The sequence below is a fragment of the Sinocyclocheilus rhinocerous genome, unplaced genomic scaffold (assembly GCF_001515625.1).
Source record: "Sinocyclocheilus rhinocerous isolate Xijiao unplaced genomic scaffold, SAMN03320098_v1.1 scaffold1347, whole genome shotgun sequence".
Taxonomy (NCBI): domain Eukaryota; kingdom Metazoa; phylum Chordata; class Actinopteri; order Cypriniformes; family Cyprinidae; genus Sinocyclocheilus; species Sinocyclocheilus rhinocerous.
In genome coordinates, this window is record NW_015647043.1 from 78,796 (window position 1) to 88,888 (window position 10,093).

Sequence of the window (10,093 nt, forward strand, 5' to 3'; positions counted from 1 at the left end):
TTTCGGAGATGTGAGCTCCAGGGCGTCAGCGGCCATTCAGCGCTCATGAACCCGCCGATAGCAGCCTCACCTCGGCCAGATCTTCTGGAATTTGCCGCTGGCTCTGATGTCTCTAGTGGTTAAACATGAGATATAATTTGTTTTGGGTAATTCTAACGGGCAGTCTTTGGTCTCATTAATCTATTATTTGTTCCAGAGCAAATGGTTTTGGCTGAGGGCAAAATCTCATAACGTTAAATTTTATGTAACTTTAATGCTGTATATCAGAGCGCCGCCTTTGTACTTTTTACTGAATTGTCTAGCAACTTTTATGATGGCTGTTGTTGTTGTTTATTCAATAAATACTATTTCATATTCATAGTAGTATTTAGTATTGGGAAATTGTGTGTGTGTGTGTGTGTGTGTGTGTTCATGATGATGATTTTTGTGACATTGTTCCGCCATTAGATAGCGACAAGTTTTACGAGTCAGTAGTAAAGACTTTTATATCGAGAGACTGAAACTGTTACGGGGCTGACGAGACGTGAGACGTGCGGATCCAATTGCAAGCTATTTATTAGGAGAAGACAGAGACGTGGTCATAAAACAGGCATGGGTCAGATAATGGCAGACAGGTATATGGCGGCCAAGACACAAGAAGAAACCTAAGGCTAGCGGAGGTGAACGATCGGCAAACAGAATCAAAGGGGCGAGACTAGAGGGATAAGTCCAGGTACAAGGCAAGGTCCAGGCAGGGGCAAACAGAATCAAAATAGGGCAAGACGAGAGGAGGAATCCGAGAGACACAGGCGAAGATCAAGAAACGAGAACACAGACAAGGCAAGACTAAGGTGAGGCTAAGACAAACTAAACGGGCTCTGTAATGTAGCTATCGCTAGGGGAGTGATAATCGCTAAACAATACTCGGCAGTGGAATGGGATCAGAGTGAGAGTTAAATAGGGGATGTGTGAGTGATAACAGCTGTGTGCAATCAGTGCTGTGTGCAATCAACTGTGTGTGTGTCATCAGTGCAGTGGATGATGGGATATGTAGTCCGGGGTGATATGCAACAGTGTGTAGTGCGAGAGTCAATGAAATGGGAAGGGTGACCTCTGATGGCTAGCAGACGGAAGTTCATGGACCGGATACGTGACAGAAACGGAAGTTATTTTTACTTTTAATAAGAGCTTGTAAGACGCAGTTAACAAATGCACTGCACAGTGCTGTCATTGGAAATCACCCTTAACAGATGAAAGGATAGTAAGACAAAGATATCGCTTTCCTCAATGAGGATCTTGAGCTCAGCTGTTAAACTGTCAAACTGAGATTTTAATCTGTGGCGGAAGGAAGTAGTTCTGCACAAAAGGGTTTTTAAAGACACTCCATTGTTGTTTTTCTTATATATTTACACACTCGTGCCGTCGGACTGTTGTATAAACGCAATATCACACGAGTAGACGGGAGATGTGGCTGTATATCGGCACGCTGTGATTGCCTACGGCCAGGGCCGCATTAAGACCGCACTGGGCCCCGGGGCTATGACTTACTGCAGGGCCCCCCGGATGTTTTGGAAAGTGCTACGCCACGTTTTTGTGCCATCTAGTGGTTTAGATGAAAATAATATCAAAGGTCCTTTAGCCCCGTTGTACCCATATATATATATATATATATATATATATGTAGAAGCTTTAAATAGGATTTTTATACCATATCAAAATTCTTGATGCACGGAAATTTAATAATTTTTGTTACCAATTTCAATTTCAATAAAAAAATAATACTAGCCTAAGTAAAAATAAGCTTACTGAAGACAAGTAAACAGTCACAAATTAGGCTACAACAGAACAAAGATCATCAAAAACGGCCTACTTGAAAAACTTAAAGCACTGAATAATAAATATATTGTATAAAGAAAATGTGCAAATAGACTGAATAGTCTTCACTGTATAAATTCAATATACATTCATTCTTATTTATTTTACAAAAGTGATTCAGTCAAGGACAGTAAGTTATTTTCTTTCTGATGTTTGATTTACATTATTGACACAAATGGTAACATCAGCTATATTAGGCTGCATTATAGTTCACCCAAAAATGATAATTCTGTTGATGTTCTAAACCTGTATGAGATTCATTCATGCTGTTGAACACAAAATAATATATTTGGAACAATATTGTATTGTAACCAAACAGTTGCTGGGCCCTCACTACTTCCATATATGAAAAGATCTCATCATATAGGCTAAGGATCTCATATAGTCTAACACATGCTTTATCTTTAACTATTAACATTAATTTAATACACAAATAACTGTGTTTACGAGGATACTCGCAAAGACGGGGATTTTGACACATAACTATGTGTATTTGACCATTTAAGCACAAGGAGCGAAAGTTTAGTCAGTAATACGAGCAGGTGCGCGCCGCTTGTATCAGGTAGAAACTATTTTAACGTACGCATTTACCAGAATGAATTCTGCCCCGCAGCGTAATGTCCATGAACAGTATAAACCATTTGTTTTAAAACCTACTTAAAATGCCTTGAAATGATAAGCTTAGACTACATCATGACGCACTTCAATCAACGATTGATATATTTCTACCGAATTATCTCCCAACCCTTAAATGAATATAGTTTGTTGAAACACAAAAACAATATAAATCCAGTTAATAATCAAACTAACCTAAAATCTGTGTGGACGATGACACTGTTTTTATCTGCTCCATGTGCCCGGTTCACTTGCTGTTCCAGCAACTCCCACTCCATCATCAGCTTTAGTAAAATAACCTGATAGCTGGGGAATTTACTAAGTCATGTTTTTTTATGTTGTTTGTATTTGAAGTTTTTTGTTTTTTGAACCCCTCTCTCTTTTAGAATTGCTGACATTTTTGCTTATTGAATGTTGTTCTTTACGCGACCATTTCCAGATTACTCCAGAACAAAGTGAAGAGAGGTGAATGCAGACATGCTTGGGCAGCAATCACCTGATAGATACGTGCGCATATCGTTCAAAAGTCAAATATAGAATAAATGCATTTGATTGGTAAACCAAATTCAGACTTTACGTTTCAATCTCAAATGGTAATGCATGGAATTTACGGAAAAGCTCAACTAAATAACAGCGCTAATAAGTGGGGGGCGTGGTGGTTTTGGCGATCGGCGCTCCAGTCAATCTACTCCACAGCCAATCACGGGCCCCCTCCTTGCTCAGGCCCCGGGGCTTCAGCCCCGCCTAGCCAAATGGTTAAAACGGCCCTGCCTACGGCTGAATCACAGCTGTGCCGATATACAGCCATATCTCACGTCTACTCGTATGATATTGCTCATTTATAGCAACCAAAGTGCTGTGCCACCAAAGCATTTTCAAGTGCCACCAGCTGGCCGTTTTCAGAAGAGCGCCTGACATTTTTTTCAGCTGGCTAAAAACGCTTTGGTGGACATACATTATTGAATATTTATTGTTAGGCATACACTGTAAAAACTGCAACTGCATATTTTCCAGCTTACAAAACCTTTTGAGTCTCAAATACTAGAAAATGCAGTTCCCCTTCAGGAATTCGAGCTGCATCGAGATTCACTTTGGGAACGCCCCTGCATGACCGCGTTCTGAAGCACGTCTAAAATCAGTCCAATGGAGCAGAGAGACGTCACGAGCGGGGTGACGTGAGCGCCAGGAAGTATAAAAGCGCATCCGGCAGAGCGCAAGTTAGCTTCTGCTCTTCAGTAGCGCTCTGTGTATGTGTCAGTCTATTTACTGTTGTCTGTCAGTCCACAAGCATTCAAAAGAATATGTCAAAGTCTAAACTAATATCTATGGCGAGCAAACGGCATTGCAGACGTTGTGTGCCACCCTGCCCACGTTATCTGGTAGCGGGGGATACACACGATCTGTGTGTTGTTTGTTTAGGAACGGAGCATGCACGGTCAGCTTTCGAGGGAGCTGATTGTCATCAATGCGAGTTACTCTCGCTGCGTATGCTCTGCTCTCGCCTGGCTGTGTTTGATGAGAGCGGCCAGGCTCGCGATCCCGCTGGCAGCGGACCCGCTGTTGCCGATGGTATTGACTACGAGGAAGATTAGAAAAGATTAGAAAATATTATTACTGATTATACCTGTAAATTTAATCTAAATAAAAAATTATTGTTAGTTGTTTGTTGTGAACTATAAAATAATTGTTGAGACAACTCAAAGGTCTTGCTGCATCAAGTTGCCTTACTTTTTTAAGTATTCTCAACAGTTTATGTTTTACAGTGTATGGCCTATTAGTCTTTTTTGCATTTATGCAATATACTGGAGCCAAACCTGAGAAAGGAGTCCAGAATATTCCACTGCGTTCCTGGACACGCAATTTGCATAGCTGTAATTCATAGGCGGGGATTATGCTAATTGTGAATGAGTGCGCATGAGCGCCCTATTTACGAATGATTGGAATTGACCTATCGGTAAGCCCCGCCCCTCTTAGTTACTGTTGCTCACTCGGACAAACAAACGGAGCTGCTCACTGTCTTACAATGACCTTCTTCCGAGGTGTTTCTGATCAATTTGGGACATAGATGGACCTTCAAGTGGGACTTAAATATGCCATGGAGGGATATATAAAAGATATTAAAATAAATATGTAAAAATACAGATCATAATGCAAACGGGAGAATTATGTTACGGTCGTCATGATTGCAGTGACAACATCCCGAATCAACACCGTTCATATACCGCAGAGTAAGATTAAATTAATTTACATTTAACCAGATTAATATGGATAGGCACTCTAATATAGACCTTCGTTTATGTGTTTTTGACTTCCACTGCACGGTACATGACGTGAGAACAGCTCGCTATTTAGGTTTGTACGTTAGCATGGACTCACTAACTTTAACGCTAACGTTAGCTAGTTTTAGCCAGAGATACCTTGCTGAAGCACAAGATGACATTAATGTTCTGCTTGAGCAGATGAAAAGTGTAACCTAATGAGAGTATGACAACCAGAAAATGAACGTTTTCGTCTTCATTGTGATTGGGGTTGAATGCTTAGGGACATTTTGCTCTGTTTTGGTTGGATTTAGGAAATGGAATAAAATAAATTGCATTGCCTATCCTCTCAGGATAACTGGAATTAGTGTTACAAGTACCCCAGACACATCGTTTTCCATTTTTGTAGCATAAACACCATTAAGCCGATGCGAGCTTCGGATCTTCCAATGTTTCTCTATGGCGCTGAAACCTAAAGATGTCCAAGTTCCACTCCCTGTGCAACTGATACTCGACTGCCATTGGCTCATCTGCGTTCGAGGGGAGGGGCTTACCGATAGGTCAATTAGATCGCGTGGGTGTTTGAATTGCGATCTCGATCTTTTAACGATTAATCGTGCACTCATATATTTACGAATGTTTCATGAATGAGGCCCATTAAGTCTTCAGTATCACATGATCCTTTTGTTGTTTTTCAACCATTTTGTCCTATCCTTCAGTTTAATCATTTGAGTTTAATTTTAATTAATTAGTGTAAATGATATGTAAAAGACCTTAGAATCTATAAATTGAAAACAACCTCAGTTAGATCAGCTATTATTCTGTGTAATATGTGAGTGCTGTGAGCCTTTGATTGTTGGCTGGTTGATAGGGAGTTGCCAGACATTTGTTCTAGGTGGTTGCAAGGGTGTTGTATGGATGCTGCTAGAATATTGTGTTTGGTTATTATGGTGTTAATTAGAATTTTGTAATAAAAATATATGAGATGTTTCAAAAATGTCAAGAAATTATTTATGAACTGTATTTTCCTACAGAACAAAGCATCCAGTAACTGCCCTGCTGTATTGTCTTTAATATTCGGGAAACCACAAACAGCACTCAGTCGATCTCACTGCTTTGATGTGACTACCCATCTGCTACGGCCCACAAGCCGCTTGCGGTGCTTAATTAGCTTTTTGTCAAGTTCGCTGTTTACAGTTGAAATTGTCACAGACCCCAATCTCACGTGCTGCCACTGGCTGTACACAGACTGATGGGGAAGCATGTGCTGCGCCTCGGAGACACACACTTTCTGTGCTTCACACTTTAAATCTTGAAGCACACTTTCAAAACCTACTGCAGTTTAGATTTCAGTCTGCAGTTCAAAGGCATTCCTGTAGAGGTATGGAATTTCAAATCTAAATTTATCTGATGGTATGATTGCCTGCGGTAGAAAATATAAAGTAGCCAAGGATCTTCATTCATAGATGGAACAACTCACTCTGCAGGCGTGAACAAGCAGCGGTAGAAATGTGTTGTGAAAAGTTGATGAACAGAGTACTTTTTGAGTACTTGAGAATAGTATTCACACCAGAGTATCTTAGACATTTCAAGTTCAAATGTCAAGTTTATAAAGTGCAAGACAAAATTATGGCTGGGATTGAAAGTAGACCTACTTATTTACTGTAAAACATTTCACTCTGTTGTGAAGCTGTACTTGTAAAAAAAAACAAATTATGTCCAGAAATACAAACTGCATGCACAAATGAGCTTGACAGTCCATATAAATCTTGCCGGGTTGTCCCCAGTGAGGTGAAGTCTGGGCTGCTGGCCAGTTATCAGCTTGTTTACATTAAACTGCATTATAAGCCCCTTGGGATGGATAGGGACAAATACAATAGCGTCATGATCAGACACCACATTTGTCTGCAGATCTTTCTCCTCATTTGGAGACTTTCGGGACTTTTTTCCTCCATGTCCTCATGAATTCGTAAACATAGGCCTCTGCATTTTAAAATAACGTTTTATTGTGGTTATACAGAAGTGCTAGTGTGTGTTCTCTTACTGGCTTTTGTGGTATGATGCAAACATATTCCAAATGTCGCATGTAAATCAAAGCAGATGTGGAGATCAGATGATCAGTGTATGGAGCTTGAGTAGAAATAAAGTAGAATAGATCATTATCTTTTTCTTTGAACTAAAACTATAGCATTTCTCCTAAACATCCTTTGTTGTTGCATGTTACTTGTAGTTTTTTTTCTCTCTCTCTTTTTCTAAGAACTTCGTTTAGAGATTAATCAACTGTGACAAAACGGACAGCCCAAGTTGTACTACATCTTGCTGACTCAATGCCTCACTAATTGGTCAGAGACCAGAGAACTGTGTGAGGTAACAGTTGATTTTTGTTAGTGTTGCCTCTGCGTTTCATTACCTGCTTTTTTTCCCTTTCAGTTATTTATTTCTGCTTTTTTAATCAAAGAGAAAGCATTGTTTATTATGATGTGTTGTTAGCATCCAATTAGTGTCTAAGCTGATAATTAAATTTTAGTCTCAGTGTTCTTTCCTAGCTATGCACTTCTGCAGTCATGCAGGTTTGATGATGCTCACTCAGACACAACAAAAATAAATACAGAAAACAGATTTAAAAAACAGGGGAAAAAATACATGTCTTGTTGTCAGAATTGTTGTGCTAAGTGCTAAATTCTACCTGGAACATTGTTAGCCCGACTTTGTTTCCAAAAGAACATTACGCCTTTACTCTGTCCTGATTCATTATTCTTTCTTCTGTCTGTGGGATGTCGTCTAAGGCTGAAATCTGGTTGGTACTTTAAATGCATATCTTCCTTCTTTTACTCACCTGGTTGTAATTTGTTTGGCATGATCACTGTTGTTCATCTGTTGGAGAAATGTGTTGTCTCATCACTCTTACTGTAAAGTCCTCTGTTGTAGGTTAATGCAACATGGAGCGAATTATATCAACATTTTCTGTTTTCGCATGACTTGGGGGACTTGTAGTTTGTTTCTTCATTCCATAATTAACATTTTGAATGCATAGATTATGCCAACAGTTTAGGGTGCTTAAACTAGAAGCTTTGACAGAGCATCTGATGGATATGAATGTGCAAGATCATTTTAAGTGTGTGAACATAATTCGAAATTAAGCAGGAAAACGCTCTGATTCGAAAAAGCACACTCCCTTTTGAAGATCTCATTGGTTGGTGGATGTCTACGTCAGAACACATTGCAGCAGAAGTCTTTTGCAGTGTTCTCTGTCATGGTGTGTAAATGTATGTATAGGGGCAATTGGTATTTGAGAAAGGAAACCCTTCTCTTCTCTTCTCTTCTCTTTTTTTGTTTTTTGTTAACAGGATGTATCCACCTTATTTTTCCAGTAAGAGTGGGCGCAGCCATTTGTACATTTTATGGGTCTTAGTTCTAGTTTCATCCACTTCCAGATATTTTTTAGCTTTACAAAACAGCTCATTTTGCTGTTTGATATTGCAAATCGGTGTGTCTTACCATATTATTTTAAAGTGTTATCTTAATTATGAACACACTGGTTTGTAGTTTAAACAGTTTTACTGTTACTGCACGTTGTTATTCTTCTCGTTATTTCCCTACTGCGGCTAATGAACCGGAAGTCTCGCCCATTCACAAAAAACGGCTTACTTCCGTGTTGAAAAATAAGATATATACCGTTTTTGAAGTTTGTGGGGCCTATGATACTGTTCAATGTGCAAACTTAATATGATTTTTATATGTGTTAGTTGTGTTTATTGAGAGTTTGATTTTTCTCATTAAGTTCATGCAATTTTGGCTTCTACTCTTGTAAATTGACACAAATATTGTGAAGCCCTCAGTTAAAAGTTAGCTAGTAGTTGCTCTCCCTTGATATTTGGAATTAGCTTTCCATTCTGGTCTGTAATTTTGAACATTAACTCTTGTATGTGAAACTGTTTTAAAAGCAGTGCCTACAGAATAGGGTGTTAGTGGAATATTTGAGTCTTCAGAAACTCTTGTGAGCAGCCTGACCATCACTAGCATTACTTTACATGCAAGACTGATTACAAGCTATATTAAAAAAAAATATATTATATCAGGCATTACCTGCTAATCGGAAGTTGATACATATTCTTCACTTGCCTTCTGTTCTTTTAGAATTTTAGGATGACATTTTCATGACATTTGTGATGCTATGATTATAGGATATTTTTTTACATTTGTGTGGCGCAGCAGAACTACAAAGTAGAATAATCCTCACAAGATAGTCTTTTATATGAAATGTCACAGATCAGGGTTTTACAGGAAAGTGGAAAAACCAGCATGAGTTTTAAGTATTTTAGCTCCCCATTTCACTTGCTTTCTTCATATTTCAGTTTCTACCTTCTTATGTTTGGGCTTAACATTAAGGATAAAATTGGACTGCATTATAACATGCTTTTAAAGTGAAGTTGAAAGTCAGTGGCTCATGCACTAAGGTGGTTAGTGTTAGCTCAGGGAATTCAGAAACAATAAAAGCTCCTTAAAACACACACTGCTACAGCAACTAAAGAGGTTCATGGTTTTCCGTTTCTTGATATTAGACCAGTTTCACCACAGACTGTGCATCTGACTTTGGACTTGTGAAAAAGTATAAACTCAGGGCACGTCCTGGGGAACTCTGAGACTTTTAATCTGTGGTGGAACTGATCGCAGTTGACCAAATAATCTGCCAATTCCCTTCACCGGACTGCAACGTCAACAGAGGCTAAGTCCCTAGCCCTCTCATCCCAGAGAGCTTGCTCAGCACTATAAAGAAGCATTAAATCCCAGGAAGAGAAAATGAGAGGTTTCAAAGTAAGAAGATGATGAGTGGACATATATAGGTTGGGGCAAGGTTTTCAGACTATCTGGATGTATTATACTGTAGCTGTCACAACTTTCTCGGGGAGATTATTTGGCAGTTTCAGGTTACATAGTTGACATTCCGCCCACATTGGATGATTGGGATGATGACATGAAGTACATGGGAGGTTGTTTGGGGAAATGTACATACCATCTACAGCCGATGACAGCTATACACGCCATACTTGTTACACGCCAGTCTGTTGTCAGGTCAGAGAGAAAGTTGGATATCCCTACATGAGTAATAGGGGTAATTGCTGCTCACATCATAATACAGATACTTGAGTTTAATTTAGAGTGAGAAGTAAATTATATCAATCGAATTGGAAAGGAAGTGAACAGTGTGTACAAATAGTGTAGTTGTGGAGCTACAGTACTTCTCCTTCCTCCTCCTCTGCTAATTTTATCATGCACAAATGATGAAAACGCAAACAGTCACAGGAAGCAGACGTTCACAGGCCACATTTATACAGAGAGACGTTCTTGCCAGAAGCAATGACAAT